The sequence below is a fragment of the Passer domesticus genome, chromosome Z (genome assembly GCF_036417665.1).
Source record: "Passer domesticus isolate bPasDom1 chromosome Z, bPasDom1.hap1, whole genome shotgun sequence".
In the NCBI taxonomy this organism is placed as follows: Eukaryota; Metazoa; Chordata; class Aves; order Passeriformes; family Passeridae; genus Passer; species Passer domesticus.
In genome coordinates, this window is record NC_087512.1 from 37,073,683 (window position 1) to 37,093,834 (window position 20,152).

General features: G+C 37.1%; 1 long non-coding RNA gene across 3 annotated transcripts; it reads left to right on the plus strand.

Annotated features, from left to right (window-relative positions):
* The first annotated feature begins 4,360 nt into the window (after nt 1-4,360).
* LOC135289751 (uncharacterized) lies at nt 4,361-19,899 on the plus strand. Of its 3 annotated transcripts, none has more exons than XR_010352466.1 (5): nt 4,361-4,801; nt 4,909-4,947; nt 12,730-12,821; nt 15,610-15,679; nt 18,245-19,899. It is a non-coding gene; the product is annotated as an uncharacterized LOC135289751 (long non-coding RNA). The 3 variants fall into 3 exon arrangements; XR_010352467.1 differs by having other exon boundaries at nt 4,361-4,560; XR_010352468.1 differs by lacking the exon at nt 4,909-4,947 and having other exon boundaries at nt 4,361-4,560.
* Nucleotides 19,900-20,152: the final 253 nt, after the last annotated feature.

The following is a 20,152-nucleotide window of genomic DNA, read 5'->3' on the forward strand; positions in this document are numbered from 1 at the left end:
TGAAGTTCCTGTAAAATGAACTTTCAGAAATTTGTACATTCTAATTCAGTGTTAAACTAAGCATATAAAAACTTCTACAAACTACAGGCCTGTCAGTCTCATTTCACTGCCTGGTAAAATTATTGAGATTATTCTGGGGGTACTGGGTACTGTAAAACACCTGAAGGACAACACAGTAATTGGTCAGAACCAGCACCGCTTCATGAGAGGAAAATCCTGCTTATCAAACCTGATTTCCTTTTATGAAAAGGTAACCCACCCAGTTGATCAAAGGAAGTCAGTTGATCTCTTTGGATTTTAGTAAAGCCTTCAACACTGTCTCTCACAGGATCCTTCTGGACCTAATGTGCAGCCCACAGCTGGATAAACACATCATGGGATGGGTGAGCAGCTGGGTCACAGGTGAGCCAAAAGGGTTACAGTGAAGGGGGGTGACAGCAGACTGGGGACCTGTCATTAGTGGGGTTCCAGAGGGCCCCATCCTCTGCCCTCTTCAACATCTTCAACATCTTCAACATCTTCATAAATTACTTGGATGTAGAACTGGAAGAGATACTGAGTTCACAGATGATACAAAACTGGGAGGAGGTGTTGACTCCCTGGAGGGCAAGGAGGCCATGGAAAGAGGCCTTGACAAATCAGGGGTCTGGGCAATTATGAATCATATGAAGTTCACCAGGGGAAAGTGCTGGATTCAGCATCTGGGATGGGGCAGCCCTGGATGTATGGACAGACTGGGAAATGCTGTAAGCAGTGCCATGGAAAGGGACCTGGGAGTCCTGGCAAGTTGAACATGGGTCAGCAGTGCCCTGGCAGCCAGGAGGGCCAGCCCTGTCCTGGGCTGCATCAGGCACAGCATTGCAAGGGAGGGGATTGTCCTGCTCTGCTCTGAGCTGGGGGGGTCACCCTGTGTGCAGTTTTGGGTACTGCAATATAAGAAAGGCATTAAACTCTTAGAGCTGGAGGAGACTGAGGACAGACCTCACTGCAGTTACAACTTCCTCATGAGAGGAAGAGGAGGGGCAGGCACTGATCTGTTCTCTGTGGTGACGGTGACCAGTGACAGGACCTGAGGGAACGGCCTGAAGTTGTGTCTGAGGAGGTGTAGGTTGGATATTAGGAAGAAGTCCTAAGGAAAGGATGTCTGGGCTCCCCAGGAAAGTGGTCACAGCACCAGCCTGACAAGAATTCAGGAAGAGTTTGGACAATGTTCTTGGGCACATGGATGATTCCTGGGGATGGGGCTGTGCAGGACCAGGAGTCCTTCATGATCTTTTTGGGTCACTTCCAACTCAGCATATTCTGTGATTCTGTGTTTTAAAATAGACATATTTTTAAGTATCTTAATTTTTTATACTCCTGCAATGTGATTTCTCAATAAACATAATGCCTCTTCAAAGAAATGAAAAAATGATGATGCACAGTAGGCAAACAAATGTAACAGTATCAGAATGAAACAAACACGTGGTACCCATGGCACAAAATGCTCAGACACTTCTGTTAGGAATTTTTGCCTTTAATATTATTAAAATTGATGAGAGCTACCCTATTAGGAGTAAAGCACAGCTTTAGAGTAAGGGCATATAAACATCAAGGGACAAACATCTCTTACCGATAAAATACCATTTGAAATGCAATAGGATGTGAATGAATTCTGACAGACAAGGATGTCCAGCTGGAATAAATGTGCCCTGAGTGGGCCATGACCAGGTTGAATTGAAGTTTTTGGTTACAAACTCAGTCAGCTGAAAAGAGAAGCTGGAGATGGAATCCTGATGAGCAAGCAGCAGAGCACACCAAAGAGGTCAATAATAGAAAGAGAAGGCAAGGTTTACTGGTGGGAGCCTTTATCAGTCTTTATGGATAGTACCAGATCAACTACTGCAATCCGTGTCTACAGAAGCATGCAGAACTTAACAGGATTCTGTGTGAGCTTTTTAATTCTCTATTTGTAGCTTATCATTATAGAACAAGAATTTCTGGGGATGGACTATATAACAATATTGTCACCTACTCACACAGATTACCCTGATCTGGTGAAAGCCAATTAAATTCCTAAGCTTTATGACATAACTAAGTCAATAATAAGTAAGAGAAGAAATTTTTTCCATTGCACTAGATAAAAAATGTCGATTCAGTCAAATAAATGGAATATTTTATTTCATGAGGCAATGGATAAATTTTTCTGTGAAGGTGTATCTCTTATTCTCCTGTTTTTTAGAGAAAGATCCAGTTTCTTTTGTATTCTTAGGTCATGTGTGTTTATAACTGTCAGGTCAACACAGAAAGAAAAAAACTTAGCAAGCAGTGCGACAAAGAACAGAAACTAACTGAATAGTAATACCAAGAACTTGTTGGAACAGTATCTTGTCTTGTTTGGTAAGGAGCAAGTCTCAAAAATTTCAGGTTAAGGAAGGCAAAAAGAGCAACCATCTTACTGCTTTTAGGAATTAAACATAAATTTAATTTATGTTTAATTAATTAAACAAATTTAAATTTGATCATTTAGTAATGAAATTGTTCTTTTCCTGCAGATGGTGTGAGGGCCAAGATTACAAAGTCATAAAAATGAGATGAGAAAAGAAGGATGATTGCCAGTCTGACATCAAGTAATTAACCACCTATCATTCTAAGGATTCCTTTGTTTTTCAGAGTTTAGTTTAAAACTGGTTCCAGGATCTTCATTCCATACTTCCCAATGATATATAGTTCTGAATGTGTTCAGCTGCAACAGCTAAGGGGCAGCATGCAGACTGCAATTCATTCAAGGGTGGCTAATTTTGCAATTCAGGCCCATAACCTTGATTCAAATTTTACAGGATCATCACTTTTGTTACCCTTTTAAATACAATTACACAAATGAAGTGACCATGTCTCCTTTCCTTATTAAATGATTTCTTAATGTTTATTTGAGCAAGCCAGCAAAATTAATTTTGAAGATGCCAAAATTGTGTGCAGGAAAGAAATTTATATCGGTAGTGGCAACAGGCAAAGCAGATTTCACAGTAAAATGATTTTTTAGAAAAGCATAATTTGATATGAACTTTCATATCTGAGTAAAACTTTGGTTAAAATGCACTTTTAAGATTGAAATACATTTGTGTGAGGACTGTATTAACCATGCAGCACTGTTACTCTGTTTTGCTGTCATTTGCTAATTTACTGTTGAAACATTTGAAAAATATACAATTAATAAATCCTGTTTGCTCTCCAGTGTGGGAAAAATGTAATTAATTTTATAGTTCTGTGTTTACTGCGCATGTTATAATACTAAACTTTTAGTAAGCTACCTGTAAGGAGAAAAAGTGAATTAAAAAGACAACGATATGTGCCTGAATGGTTCAAGGTGTAAAGGGAATAGAGTAAACATTGCCATGACTGAACTGCAAAAACCCATTTTACCTCCAGACCTCCCAAAATGCAGCAACCAATTCCTTTGTGGCAACTATCTGTTATTATCTGGGATCCAACTATCAAACTTTGAAGAAATATTTGCCCATCTATAAACCACTGAGGTATTTCATTTATTCTGAATAATAATAGCACTGAAAGAATTTACACCAGCAGATTCAAAGAAATTGTCTGAAAATTTCAGTCATAATGTAGTAAAATTGTGCTGAAAAGCAAGCAGATTTGCAGTAACATTGTGGGTTAAACAGTTCAATAAGTAAAGAGAAAGCCATGCACAAAAACAAAGGAAAAGCAAGGAATGAATTCACCACATCTCATGGGCAGATAGGTATAAGGCCCCAAAAAACTTGCTCAATGAGACTTTAGAAGGCCATACAGCTGTCTCTTATTTAGATGCACAGGGGAAACAGTGACAAGATATACTCTAGAGATGAAAACAACGTAGCAAACCTTTACAGGCAACTTTGGAATATCTGAGAACTTAAGCAAAACTGTAGACCAGCATTCAATCAACACAAAACATTTCTCAAAGCATTAACTTGGCCCATTCAACTTTGAAAACTCTAAGCCATCTGATTTTAAGTTACTAAAAATAATTGGAAAAGGGGGAATTAGAAAAAGAATAAAGGGGAAAAGACAGAAAAGATGTAGAAAAGAATAAATATAGCTACCAGTCCTGGTTCTAGTGGTGTTCAGCAGCTAGAATCTCCAAGAGGAGGTAGGGTCAGGACGTGTGCTTGCCGCAGGCTTTGGTTTAAATAGCCTTTGGCCTTCCTGGGCCCTTCCCCCAGGTGGGACTGGGCCATCTGGCCCTGCAAGGCCAGCCAGGGCTCCAGGGTGGGCTGGGCACGGCCTCCGGCGGGCCAGGGACTGGCGGCCACCGCGGGGCCGGGGCCAGGCCCGGGCTGGGCTGTGCGGGCAGGGCCTCGGCTCAGCAGGGCCGGGCCCGGCCTGCCCTGCCCGCGCACACCGCCTGCTCCCGACACCGCACCTGCCGTCTGTCCAGCAGGTATTCAGCCACGTCCAGGAAAGCAGGTCTCCATCACACCCAGTGGTTCCCTGGGGAGACAAATGCCATCCCAAATGTTGCCTGTTACTCCTTTCCCTCAGTTTTTATTGCCAAGCAGAATGCCAGACAGCATGGCCATGGTGAGCCCAAACACTAATCCTCTGTCTCAGCTGTAGGCCCTCCCAACTTCTTGTGCACTCCAGCCCACGGACTGGCAGGGCAACATGAGGAGCAGAAAAGGCCTTGATGATGGATGAGATCCTCTCTGCTATGATTAAAGTTCCCCTGAGTTAACAGCAAATATAGGACACATGTGGTCTGCTCTGAGAAAAGTCAACTAAATCCTACACAAAATAGCACAGCTAAGCTTCCTCAAAACAGGTTTTGACAAATGTATTTTATTCTTCACATATCACAGTTATCTTGAACAAAATTATATTTTTCTGTTTTCATATGTAATGTTAGGTGTTTTATTTCAACACTTCTAGGTACTAAATAATGCAAAAAGAAACCGCATAAAATGGACAGTAAGTAAAATTACTGTTTTAGTAAAAACCATAACATAACTATGAATTTGTGATATTGTGTATTTTCCTGTCTTCTTTGATGCTGCAGATGGAAATGCTCTGGGTTTGGCTGTGTATATAGACCACTGATGAAACTTTACAAGCAGGGTGTTTGAGATTTTATTTTTTGCTACTAAAAGGATGAAAGTGAAAATGTACACCACATACACAAAATATTTGCCTTTATTTACTTTTCATTATATGTTTATTATACCAAATTTAGTTAGCCAAGGAACATTAGAACTATTTCCAGTTGTGATGAGAACTGAGATAGATTAAAGACACTTGAGTCTCAAAGACTCTTTTACATATGCAGCCCTTCAGTTGAACACTTTTCAGGATTTAGACAAAACCATGTGCCAGAAATTCATATTATAATATCAATATTAATTCTTCTCATAATATCTATACATTTACAGCCATGTTGATCCTTAAATTGATCATTTGTATATGAAGTCATTAAAACCAGCAAAACAACTCCTGTGTCCACAGGCAAGTCACTACAGATATCATATTTTTATGCACACGTGTATATTATTCCTGGAAACCATTTCAAAGACTACTCAACAATCTTTTTTTTAAAAGATTTTTTTATACGTTGGTGTCCAGAGAAGGAGTCCACACCATTTAGCAGCATCTTTCTTTAAATATTAGTGCAATTCTATCACTTACATGTTTCTAATTTGTGAAATGTTTTTCACAATATCATTACTTCCCTAAAACTACAGCAAACAATATAAATACTCTTACCAAACCACTTTTTTGTATTTATTTAATATATACACATGCACACACATCCTCTAAAAAGTGTATTTGGTTTGAAAGCTGTCAGCTCATTGTGACTATGTAAGATTTTAGCGGCTAGCCAGAAGAGATATAGATATATTAATATTTTAGAACTGGTTTGCATTTTCATTCAACTGGACAAACTTATTTGCCATCTAAGATACATAAGAGTGATAAGACCTAAAATTTCAATTAGATCCCACAGAGTGTTTTATTTTATTTTGGGTGTTTTGGTGGGTTTGTTATTTTTTGTTTTAAAAAAAAAAATATTTGCTATGGTGCTTTTTGAACAAACAAACTATCACACAAAAATATATTAAAAATATCAAACAATGTAAATAATCCTCTGAGAACGTCTATAATTTTCAACATCAACTTTACCTTGTAAATTATTATGATTTTTATGTATATCTCTCAATTCCAAGCACAATGGGAGATCTGCCTAGCTCGACTAACCTAGGATATGTGCAATTAGCTAAGACACAGAGTGATACTCGTGCTGAGTAGCCAATTTACTTCTCCTGTTATGTTAATAATCCTCACATAATTATAAAGTAGTGAGTCATAGTAGCTCTACTTCAATGCATGGAGAATACCAGTTGCCTGCTTAATGTACAATTACCATGAAACAAATTCCAGAGATTTACAACCTTGTTTACTACTTTCCCATCCCACACAATAATTGAAAAGGATTCAATTCTTCAATGAAAATAAAAAACGCAATAGTAATACAGATTTTATTTGCTACCAAGGTAACAAATATTCCCTTTACAATAACTTCATATATTTTTTCTTGGATGGAATTTTTATTACAGATTTTAATAAGCATGGCTGTAAATCAGGTACATTTGGCATGATGGCCTCAACATGAACTTTTTAAACCTAGGGTTTGCAGTAAGGAGCTACACAACTTGTCCATAGTAATCAAATTGTGTCAGAGAACGCATAAACTGCAGGAACACCTTTTCTTTCTTTCATATCCTATATCTAATCATTGCCTGTTGAAGTAAGCAGTATTTTTTCTACAAAGTGGTGTGGTGCTAGGTTCTCAGAATTTTCTGTGAAACTCTTGAAATATCTGGAAGAAGGCAGTCCAGTGAATCAAATAATCATGGATTTTAAAAACATTAGTAGCCTGTGTCTAAATCTGATGAGCAAGTCAGTAGAATTATTAAGATTTAATTATTATGTTTTTCAGAAATATTTTATATTTAAGTGAGTAGCCTTTCCAGCAAAACAAAGTGCTCTGGTACAAAAAGTTTAATATAATTCTTATCAGTATTTTAATGTTTATTTATTTAATTATTATAACAACAATTCAAAATCCTAGGAAAAAAAGGAATTTTTAAAAGGTGAAGTAATAACAAAAGAGGGCATCCTAATATTCTGTCTCTAACAGCCTTTATGCCAGGCTCCAATTGGAAAAGATACTAGCTGAGATATCTAGAAATCCAAAACATATATTCCAAAATTTGTCAGTACCCTTTGTTGCTTGACTGTTTTAAGTCAGTCTCTGGATACAGGTGAAGGATGTGTACCAGCTCAGTGTTTCACTGAACTATAACATAGCTTTCCCACATCCAGAAGAACAAGCAACTTAGACATTTTTTTTTCCTACGTTATATTTAGTCTGTTTTACTCTGTTGTGTTATTTTAGAGAAACAAAATACTTAGATAATTAACTCACACTTTAGCGTGTCAAATATATGAATATTAGTTTTTTCTAGCCATGGCCCTGCTTTAGCCCGGAGCTGGACAGGATGGCTTCCAGATGTTCCTTCCAACCTTGACCAATCTCTGTGATTCTGTGAATTTGGCAATAATTTCAAGAAAAATATATGTGTAGACAAAACAATTTAGAGAGATACTCTTTTTTTAAAGTAATGGATATTACTGCAGAACTAAATTTATTTTAATGAGTTACCAAATCACTGCATACTAAGTTTAAGTAGTAAGTTTACCAGATACAAAAGTTAAAAGTTTTAAGGAATTCCCCACATCAAACAGGTCTATAAACAGAAACTCATTTCAAAAGAGACATGATTTCTAACAAAATGATGAGATTGTTTGCAGGGATAGTTTATTATTCAAATTAAACATTTCAAAGGAATCCAGAGTGGGCAGTCAAGCCTTTAAAGCTGTTTAGAGGTAACGACTGAAGATTTCCATTTCAAAGACAGTATATTTCAGGGTCAGAATGGACCCATGCACATAGGACCATTGCAATTTGATTGCAATTTAAAAGTCAGTGAGCAATTTACACAGATTTAATCAAAGCTATTCATATAATCCCATCGCCCTAATCCTTTGCAATCCTGTACTTTTTCCTGAAAGACTAAAGATCTCCAGATTTTTTACTGCATACATAACTTCATAATTAAAACCTGTTTAAAAATGTAAAAGAGGTGTCAAAAGCCAAATATTCAAATAATAACAAATCTTACATTTGTGGTTGCCTATTGAAGCTTAATAGAACATAAATTCTATAAAGGGACTTGGACATGCATGGAACATATGGAAAGACCTGGTTTAGGCAATGTTAGTGTTTTCTAACAGCTGAGCATTTCTGTTATCTAAATGCCAATCACTTACTATAGTTATTTTCCATTCATTTTCCTCCTTTACAAAAAAACGAAAACAGGAAAGAATTTACTGTCAGACATCAGGATCTAACAATGTTATGTGGCAATTGCAGAAAATGTTCATTCCCTAGGAGATATGACAATCTCTTCTGTTTCAGAGGGATACATACTTGCTCTCTCACTCTTAGTCAGTCATTCTCTTTACCTGAACAATGAAAGACAATTCTTGCATCTCTAGTGTTGCTAGAGGGTGGTGGGAAATTAAATCTGGGAGCAAGGTCTTTCTTTGCACACAGCATTTCAGTTGCTGTCACGGTCTCCTCAATGCATTGTACCAGGTCACATTAAATGATCACATTCACTTAAATTAGATAAAGCTCTGTTCGAGGAAATTTCCTTTTTCTTTTAGAGTTTTTTTCTTTTTCCTCAAGATTTTTTAATATTTTCTAAATAAGCCTGTATTCAGGATAAAAGAGAAAAAAAGTAGGAGCTGAAACAGATGTGTTACAACTGAGATGCAAAGACATAAAGTCATTAAGGACCTGATGTTTCCTTCTGCAGGAGCCTTCCTTGATGGTTTGAGTTAGTTTCCTGCCCTAAACTGCACTACAGACCATCTCAGGATTTGTGTCGACATAGTTGCCATTGTCAGTATTGATGAAAACACATATTTACTCCTCCAAAAAGAAGCATTTGATCATTACATCTGGATAAAAATGCGACCTTGGAGCAAGGTGTTCTGCACAGGTCATTCTCACTAGGGCAGTATTTTCTCAGGATAAGAAATCAGTGGTCTGCAAAGATGCTACTGATGTCTAGGATATGTATGGTAAATACCCAACATAAAACCACCTGTGTAAATATCCTGTAATGCAATAAAATCCAAAGCATTTATGTGTATGTGTGTGTCCATGCAGGCAAAACTTACTTAGAAAAAAGAAACCCAAATAAATTGAAAAACAAAACAAAACAAAATCACACACACACAAAAGACAAACACAACACAGAAAAAAAAAAAATTCAACAAAACCGCCCCCCCAAAACCCCAAAACAAAACAAAAAACCCCACCCAAAATTAAAGAGAAATATTTAGCAGAAGATAAAACAGAAATAGAGCTAAAGTTTCTTTTTGACTCCTATCTTTAAGGAATACATGCTGCACCAAACATTTCAAAGGTCTGATAGGAAGCATATGCCAGAAAATTTACAGACAAGAGTTTAGTTGTTACTTTCATATTTACAGCTAAAGACTTTATCTGACTGTTCTTGAACATACTGCTTTCGGTTTTTAAAAGCCTTGTTTGAAAAGGAGACAAAATACAAGGATGAGAACAGTACTTGACTAGAATCTACATCCAGCTAGGCATGCAGTCAATTTAAAAACAGATGCTATTTTCCCTGATTTTCCAAGGAAACTTCTGTTTGTTGTGGATTTTCTTGGGTATTTGGTTTCAAACTGGACTTTAAGCATCCTTTCTGATGGATCATTTAGAAGAGTAACTAATAGTAGAGGCCATGGAAGAAAGTATATAAACATTACAGAAATTCAGTAATAGTTTTCTGGCTCTTCATTCTCAGCCTCTAGCTCTTTAGCAACAACCAAGCAAATAATATCACCAAGGGAGGAGAAAAGGGAACCAAAAACCAAAATTTTCACTAGATAATACTGTGATGTTCAAGGATTGAGCCAAACAAAATGGCTTTGCATTACTTCAGAGTTCTGAATTAAATTATGTGTAGAGAAGGAAGTATAGACCTTCATTTGAAAGAAAGATGTGCAAAAGACAAAAATATAACTTGGGATAATAATGCAGAAAGGAGTTCGGGCAAGAAGTAGTCATATCAAAGACAAAGGAACATCAAGGAAACAATGGTGAAGTTATAGATTTCCAGAATTCAGAAAGGGTGATCTCTTGTGATTTTGTAAAATTGTTGGTGTGAAAGTGGTGAAAACAAAAGAGAATGAAAAGGGCAAAAAATTGGTCACAATTACCATTGATTAAATGACTTGAGAAAAGAAAAAAGTGTCATTCATCACAAAGGCATAGAGAAGGAAGAATGCTTATGACTGTTCCATAGTAAAGTATACAGACACTTTACAAAATATATATATTTACAGAAGTATGCACCATATATATATGGGAGCTGACCTGCTGGAAAGCAGCTCTGTGGAGAAGGACCTGGGGTTCCTGGTGGACAGCAAGCCCTCCATGAGCCAGCAGTGTGTCCTGGTGGCCAAGAAGGCCAATGGGTTCTGGGGTGTGTTAGGAAAGGCAGTGCCAGCAAGTTGAAGGAGGTGATCCTGCTGGTCTACTTAGATGTAGTGAGGCCACATCTGGAGTGCTGTGCCCACTTCTGGGGTCCTCATTTGTTTCTTTTGTTTGTTTCATTACATCTATGGAATAAGAGAACAGGATGGGAGACTCAGATATTTATGCCTCTCTGCATGGGGCAGCATAACTTTTTCTAAAGTACTTACAACAGGACAATTGATTCTATTAACATAGCTATGTCTCAAGAATTTTCAATAAACGGAATCATATGACACATAAAAATTCACATTTACCTTTTTTTTTTTTTAAATTGTCTTGCTTGGCTGAAATAGTCACATAATTTTCCTGCAGTAAATATGTACAGTCGCTTCTCCAATTCAGAGAACGTGGTCAAATATTATCTGTAAAATTACCTAATGCAAAAAAAATGTTTTAAGTAAATGGTGGTAAAACTTTTTGCATTAGGTATAAAGAAACATATTAATAAGGATGTCACTAATAAGAGTATATTCCATATTTTCTCAACCAGCATATCTGATTATCTTTGCTGGTAAATTCTGAAGGTTCTCCTCACCACTATCATTGTGTAATTTTTGGTTTTGAAGTAAATCAAGCACAGAAGAAAACTGAGTATGTTAAGGCAATCAATGCTATTCTCCCTGACTGCTTTTGAAGTCTCTCAGAAAGTCAGAAGATACTGAAGATACCCTATTGAATGTTTGGCTGTTGAGGCATATTTAACGCTTAGGATATAATTAATTTAAATTTTTTTGTTAGCTATATGTTTATTGAGAGCACCAAAACAGGAAATCAAATCCGGAATTTTGAAACAAAGCATGCAATTAGACAATATATAGGATTTTCACTTTTTATTTTCTTGTCACCTTTAACCTAGGGCGAAATTCTTTTTGTCAGACTACTTACAGGAACTAAGCTTGTCCTTTCAATTTATTTAAGTTAACTGAAAGTAAACTATCCTTCATCTATTACTTCAAACATATTTTTCATTAATTTCTAATGAATACATGTTCATAGTTCAACAATGCATAGAGAATATAAAGCCAGAGATGTATGTGAAGAAGTATCTCTGGGATTAGATGTATTCTGCTGGCTGTATTATCAAGAAAGAAACAGCTCACGCTGCTTGTTGCCTCAATATGCTGTAATAAATGGTTTTGCTTCCTCTTCTCATTCCCATACAGGACAGCACTATTTATAATCCTTGAAAATTGTGACTTTTTTTACAAAAATTAGCACACTTTTATGGTTGGTGGGGCTTTTTTTGTTTGGTTTGGCTTGTTTTTTTTTTTTTAATTTTTCTAATGGTGAAAGCAAAATTAAATAAGTTTAGTGAAGCCAGATACTAGGTATCTTTACCAACCCTGTGACCAAAATGCAGATTTTTCCAGCCTCAGAATTTTCCAAAATCCCCAAAAGGGCAAAGAATACGATCCAGAGAGAGGACAGCTAACGTCTACATTTTAAATGCCAAATTGAACCCCTTTTCTCTTTCCCTCACCTCCCAATAAGAATGGGATTACAAGAAAGAAAATACTGAAACCTTCAGTTTTAAGATAAAAGGAAGGGATCCCTCAACAAACCATATAACAGCTATGTATGAACCTTGTTCTTTCTATCACAGTAAAATCAAACCAGATTTAAAAACTTGGTCCTTTTGTCTTATTTTATCTAAATGTAAAAAATCAGATGTGGGAAGGATGTCAAAATATATTGCACCTATGGTCTCTGATAACAGGAGGCAACCAGAAGAGAATGAATTGCTATCACACTAGAGCTGTCAAGCCAATATGTAATTCTATTTTGGATGCTACTGTTTGGCTAAATATTTTGACTTCACATTATCTCCTTCAGCAAGCAACAGGGACTTAGCTGAAAAGCTGGTATGTGTGCAGTCTTGATGCTCATTATACCTGGCCTGTTTGAAAAGAAATGAGCCTTACAAGGGGGAAAAATCTAGTAACTATGGTCTTCTCTTGGCAGGAAAGAACTAAAATTGTGATTGACTTTCCTGCCATTTTGCTGTATGCTGACGTAAAATGGCATGACATTATAGTGTTTCTCTTTCTGTGGGGTGAATTTAGCTGAGACTGAAACACAGATGAAGACTGTGCTGCCATTAACCTCAATAAGCTGTAGAGCTGAGAAGAGAGAAAGCGAATGACGTTCAGCAATGGTGAGTGTCAGTGTCATGTCCTGCACGTGGGGAGGAGCAGCCCCAAGTGCCAGCACAGGCTGGGGCTGACCTCCTGCAGAGCAGCTCTGTGGAAAAGGATCTGGGGCTCCTGGTGGATCATGAGCTGTCCATGAGCCAGCAATGCCCCGGTGGCCAGGAGGGCCAATGCCATCCTGGGGTGCATTGGCAAGAGTGTGGCCAGCAGGCCGAGGGAGGTGATCCTCCCCCTCTCCTCAGCCCTAGTGAGGCCACACCTGGAGTGCTGTGTCCAGCTCTGGGCTCCCCAGCACAAGGGAGACAAAGAGCTACTGGAGAGGGTCCAGTGGAGGGCCACAAGGATGGGTCTGGAGCTTCTCTCTCATGAGGAGAGACTCTAGGAGCTGGGCCTGGAGAAGACTGAAAGGGGATCTTGTCAATACACAGAAATATCTCTATGGTGGATGTCAGGAGTATGGAGCCAGTCTTTTCAGTGGTGCCCAGTGACAGGATCAAGAGCAATGACCAAAAAGTAAAACACAAAAATTTTAATCTCTGGAGACATTCAAAACCCACCTGGACACGTTTTGGTATAACCTGCTCCAAGTGACCCTGCCTTGGCAGGGAAGGAGGGGTTGGATTGGATGATCTCCAGAGGGCCCTTCCTACAATTCTGTAGTTCAGTGATTCTTCCTGCTTATTGTTCAGGAAACAGTTACATTATCATTTAACATCAAAGATTTTCAGACATGGGCAAGTTTGCTAAACCACCCTAGAGATTTCAAAGAATATATGACATTATTCTAATTATGAAAGATGACAGACTTTCTTCACAATCAATAATAAATGGGTTTTGTAAAAATATTAGTCCTATTTTTGAGTAAAAACATTTTTTCTGTCCCACATTTTGACAATTAACTTTCTGCAAGAAGAAAAGGCTAAATATCAGCATTTGATTTTGCCATATCTGTTCAGAAGCCTAAGGTGTAACTAGGTTCTGATTCATCAAGTAATCAAACAGGTATGTAGGATACAATCAATGGGACCTGTGGGATCCACCTGTAAATTATAGACTTATTAAAGCTATTTGTTCAGAAGCTTTGCTGAGGCCTTGCTTTATGCATTATTGAAAATACCTTAAGGTATGAAAAGTATGAAAACTTTTTTGTAGATGAATGAGGGCCATGGCATCAAAATCTATAAGTCACTAAAATTTAAAATGTATAAGGAAAGGCTGTTTAAATACACACATTCAGCAATAAATCAGAAATCATACTAAGCAACTAAGTTAAATTAGTCTTTACTCTTACTTAAGTAGAATAAGAATATCATTGAGATAAATTGATATTATGAAGAATAAAGAAACATTAAACTGCATAAAACTTTAAAATGTTAAAAGTGCTTTGTATAATTTCAAAATTTATAAATAAATAACTGTACTGTTAACAACCAAATAGTTCATACTTTTGGTAATTGTATCCTTTTTCAGTACATGGAAAATGACTGCTTTCCTTTGCTTTTTTTTCTTTTAATTTATGGCAACTCCCTATAAAATGATTTTTAGGGCCATGATTACATTGTAAATATTTGAGTGTACTCTTATTGAGGTCATTAGAGCTATTTTTGTATATACAGGAAGTGTAGAACAACCTTGGAATACAGTGAAAAGCTTCAACGTTTTTATTGCAGGATCCTGAATGTGTAATTCTAGGTACTCGATATCACGAAAAAAAACCCATAAACAATATTAATAGTAAAGAAAAAAAAAAGTAGGGAAATTTCTAGGGACATTTCTTGGGACACCTTATTATGGTAGGTTAATTTTTTTTATTACTTTGGATTTTTGCTCACTATTTTTGTGACTGTCCTTGAAGTTTATCTTCAGAGAAGTTATTAAAGAATTTTGGCAGACATTCTTTAGTTGGTTTCCTGAAATAGCTGAGGGTCTAGCAGTGACATAAATAAACAGTCAACTTGAATTCAGGGCTCTGGCTAGTCTTTCTTACCATCTGTACTAATAAATCAATTTGATGGTGTGGATCACCCTGATGCATTCCTTCCTCTAATGCTGCTAACTTGGAAGGGCTGTTTTACTGCTGAACTTTCATTTGCAATACTGGCCAGCTGTTCCACAAACCCAGATGTTTGAACAGAAAAGATAAACAGATGACCTAACCGATATAAAGAGTTTACAAAGAGCTTTAGTTTTTCCTCTGTATAGTTGATCTTCAGCATCAAAGATTCATACATCTGAAATTCTATGAAGCTAAAAATATTTCAGCTAATTCAGCCCAAAACAGGCATAAAAGCACATTTACTATAATTTAAATTATTTTTCCAATACCCTACATGAGGTCTTAATTGCTACAAAAGAACTTATAGAGTGCTTTGTATAGTTGGAAACACATGTTTCTGAAACGTGTTTTCCTGCTTTCATGTGTTTTACAATTACTATGGATGACATAGGTACAAGGTCATGTTCTGGCCCTATTACTATCACATTCATAAAAATTAAAATTAAAATGCTCATGTAAAATTGTTTTATGGAAATGCAAATCTCTGGATGTTTTTAAGAGGTACACATGCTTATTATGATATAGGCAAACCTCAAGGACTGCCTTGATATTATAAGGCTCAAAGTTTCTGTGAAGGTATCTATCTGGTTGCATATACACAGCCATCTAAAGTGCAAACAGTGTAACAGTGTAACAATGATTGCATGCATTAAATCAGGTTTACCTCTGTATGTCATTTTATACAAAATGCAATGTGTGTGGTGCATGACATTCCATCTTTCTCTTTTCCATTTAAGCATTTAAATGGCCACTAACTTTGTAGCATGTGAAAATCTCAGAATGATCAATAGCTTCACCTCCGTAATGGTAAGTATTTGCATTATGTTTTTATAGCTTGGGAACCAAAGATAACTGTGGCAGAAATAATTTGTAGGCCTTATGTAAACCAAAAATGACCTGCAGTGGGTAACTGGCTGCTGATGTTGATATGATTCTTCTGTACTGACTAGGAAATTTTGTATGATTTATGAAGTAAGGGGGATATAGTTTATTGACTTATCCCTCAATCAAAATGCTTAGACAAAAGGCAATGCTTTAGTATGAGTTTTAGACTTTAGAGAGCTTATGTTTATGTATGAGATGTATATGCTCTGTGGCAATAGAGGAGGAGATGAAGCTCTCCTTAGCCCTCACAGGAAAGACACTATCAAAAAGCAGTACAGAGAGAAGCTGCTCAGGAAGCAGTTCAGAATACAGATCTTTTTTGGTTCTTTGGATCACTCTGTATAAGCAGAGCTTTGTGCCCGAGTGGTAGAACTCTAGTGCATTACAGCTGCTATGCAGGTGTAACACTGAGCCCTGTAGTATCAGGCCAATTTAAGAACCTAACAGTTTGCCTTAGGTTAAATATACATAGGCTAGCTGTTAATACCTGAAGCTATAACAGTGCCTTAGCCTCAGCTAAAACACATGTCTAAAATAACAATAATCTTGACATTTTTTTATCCAGCAAAGTTACTGTGCAGTGAACTGGGATAAAAATTTATATTATTATCGATACTTCATAAAAATTTTCTCTGTGGTCATTTCCGTATGATTAATTGCCATGATTACTTTCTCACAGTAAGATTATTTTATTGTGAGACAGCTTATTCCCATAGAAGAGTGGTAAGTTAAACTTTGAAAACAGTCGACAGCTATTAGCTATTCCATGCTCAGTGAACACTAAATACCTAACAAGGGGCAGTGTTATATAAATAGTGAGAAGTTGTTGTCATGATGTGACTAGTTATGCGTTTACATGCATTCAAGTCTTCTAACTCTCTCTATAAGATAGCTTACATTGCTTTTTTTGTTGTTGTTAAAATACTCAATGCTGTAAGTCTTAAGGCTAATTCTTTAACACTGTTTTCAGAAGTTTCCCAACTCATCTGTTCTTCACAGAAGACAAGGGAAAAGTTCATTCTATAATGTCAGTATGACAGAATTTCAAATACACTTGTACAGTAACAAATTGCAATAAGCGATAGTATTTTCCTTTAAGTGTTCCAGAGGTATTAAAATCCTAAATTGCTATCCTGTGGAACACACCCCTATTGTTAACATCTATACCAAAAGAACAGAAAATAATCAAATGCAACATCAATCTTTAGCAAATGATCTGTGAAAATTAAAGAGAACTACATCCCTTTGTTTATAACTTCTGCAACGAGCAGAGTACAATTGGTTGGTGGATTAAAGAATTTGATCACCTAGATTATTAGAGTAGAAGAATGGTACTTGCAGGAACTTGCAATAGTGTGGTGTGTTGACCTTGGTCACTCTATCACCCCTTTCATCAGCTGAAAGGAGGACAGAAAATAACACGCAAAATAACTTGTAGGTTGAGACAAGGCAGCTTACTAAATCAAAAGCAAAAGGTTGCATTTGGACATGCAAAGGGGAAAAGCCCCAGATGTTTTATTATTTTATCAGCAAGCGTTATCTGGCCACTTTCTTGGAAGCAGGACTCCAGCATGTATAGTGGTTGCTCTGGAAAGTAAATGTTGCAAATAGTAAATGCCCCCCTTTCCTCCTTCTTTTCTTAGCTTTTATATCTGAAAAAGGTATGTGTTATCTCTTCAGTTAATTTGGGTCAGCTGTCCTTATCTGTGTCCTTCCCCTTGCCTATCCCAAGCCTGTCTGTGGGGGGAAATGTTGGAAGAGACATGATGCTGTGCCAGTGCTGCTCAGCAGTACCAAAACACTGCTGTGTTATGAACACCTTTCTAGCCACCAATGCAAGGCACTGTGAGGGCTGATGTGACCAAATGAACTCTGTCTCGGCTAAATTCATTGTATTCAAAGCTAATGCAGGAAAGATCTGTGATAAGTTATGAAATTAGCTCATAAATAATATAACACAACTGAAAATTGACTGTGAAGAGTTACAGAAAGATTTTACAATGTTGAATGCATATATTGAAATTATTTGTCAAGATAAAATCTATGCCAATATAAAGCAATTTTCAGAGGGAAAAAAAGCCTTAAACACACAATTATACATTCCTACTTGCCAGGAAAGAGTAATAATAAACAGTTTTCTCAATTGTCAATTCCATATTTAATTTAATAACACCTAAAATTCCATACAAATTAATAGGAAGCACCAGAGAATTGAGATCACTGTCACTCTGCTACTGTACAAATTCACATTTAAAATACAACATATGGTTGAGGTAATTTCAACTAAACCAGAAAGCAGAACTAGGAAAACACAGAAAATAGTGAAAACAATGTTCAAATGAGAAATAGGCTCCCTGCAAAGAGAAATTAAATAGCCACGAACCTTTTATCTTGGAGACGAATCAGCAGATAGTAATGCTTTGGAGAACTGTAAAATCATCAAGATAAAGGAGACACTTGTAAATAAATTATCAATTTTTTTCCTAGTATTGAAACTATGTGGCAGGATTTTTGCTAGTGGGGGTCGCTGTAAGAGGACTTCTACAAGAAGACACCATAAACTGCCTACATCTCACTCAGACAGAGCCAGTTCCAGCCAGCTACAAGCTAGACCCACCACTGGCCAAAGCTGAAACAATCAATGACATCAGCATCTCTATAATAAAATATTTAAGACTAAAAAATACTGTGCAGCAGCTCTAAGACAGGGATGAAAACATGACAGAAGCAACCCCACAGACACCAAGGTTATGGGAGCAGGAGGAGGTGCTTCAGGTGTTGAATTCTAACGCCATGATGCAGACTATGGTGAGACAGCTGTGTCCCTGCAGCCACTGAGGTCCATAGAGAAGCAGATATCAATATCAACTGGGAGAGCCCCATGGTGGAGCTGGAGTTTCCTGCAGAAACTCCATGGCAGATATTACCTGCAGGAAACTTCAGCCTGTAAAGTGCCCACACAGGAACAGGCACCCAACAGGACCTACACCCCTTGGAGAGAAGCACATACAGGTGCGGGTTTTCTGACAGAACCAGTAGCAAGGACCGATGTTGAATTTAATGAAAGACTGTATCCCATGGGTGGCACCCTACACCAAAGCAGTGAAAAAGCGTGAGGAAAAAGGAAAGGCAGAGATTAAGAGCTTTGAACTGACTGCAACTACAATTTTCCCATCTCCCATATGACTTGGGACTAGGGAGAGATAGGACTGAGCTGAGCACAGGAAGAAAGGAGGGGTGAGGGAAGGACATTTCTAGTTTTGTGCTTATTTCTCACCATGTCCTTCTTTTACAATTCATGTGTAATAAATTCATTTCTCCAAGTGAAACATGTTTTGCCCATGACAATATTAAGTGATCTTCTTGTCGTTATTTTAATTGAACTTTCTCCCTCTGTCCTTTTGAAGAAGTGGAGTGATAGAGTGGTCTGATGGGAACCTGGTGGCTCAGCCAAGGTCAACACATCATATCCCAATGTAAACAACACTGAGTATGCTTGTTCAATTGTCAGGAAGCAGGTTTAAAACAAAATCAACAGAACATTTTCTGACACAATAGCTATCCTTCAACTAATTCAGAAGCAGTAACATACAACCACTAGCCACATTGTTACAGCCTGGCCCTTTACAGCAAGAAGCACAAGTGCTATATATCAGCACAGGCATGTGGTCCCTGTTTTCAGGGATCAAGTTAATTCCCTGACAGGCTACTAATCAGGAGTTAATTTGCTCCTATATCCTCTGTCAGGTAGATATGCTCTTCTTCATTCTGTAGTGCCCCAGGTACAAAACAAGTGGAAGACCTACTTGTTTTGCTTTCAGAAATATAGGAAGGATTAAATTTTTACTCTTTGTACAGTAAGTTTACAAATAGGAAAAAATAAAAAAAATTGCCCCATCAAAGTTAATGGAATCTCTGTGGCTAACTCCTGTAAGGCCAGTCTTTTATCCTAAGTATTGGTGAGGGCTAGTTTTTTGGTTTTGGTTGTTTTGTTTTGGGTTTTTTTCTGACTTTCCTGGAATGAGCTTCCTTTGCTTGATCTCTACACAAGGATTCCAAAATTTTTTATTTGTCTACAATGAAAAAAAAATTCCTTTATATACTCAGATCAGGAATTTTCCACTTGAATTACTGAAAATTGGTTTGAAAGGGAGGGGGAGAGGAGATAAAATAATAATTTTTCAATAGATCCTAAAAGCAAAATATACTTTTTAATAAAATGTTCCTGGTTTTATAAATATGACATACAGTTTCAAGAGTTGTATCGGTTGCATTTTATAGATGAAGTGGTTAAATTAATACATTTGAGGATGAATTCTTGACTCGTTATCTTATAGATATCTGCTGAGCAAATAAAGAGAAATTGGGGATCACTGATAGTGTAAATCAGGTTAG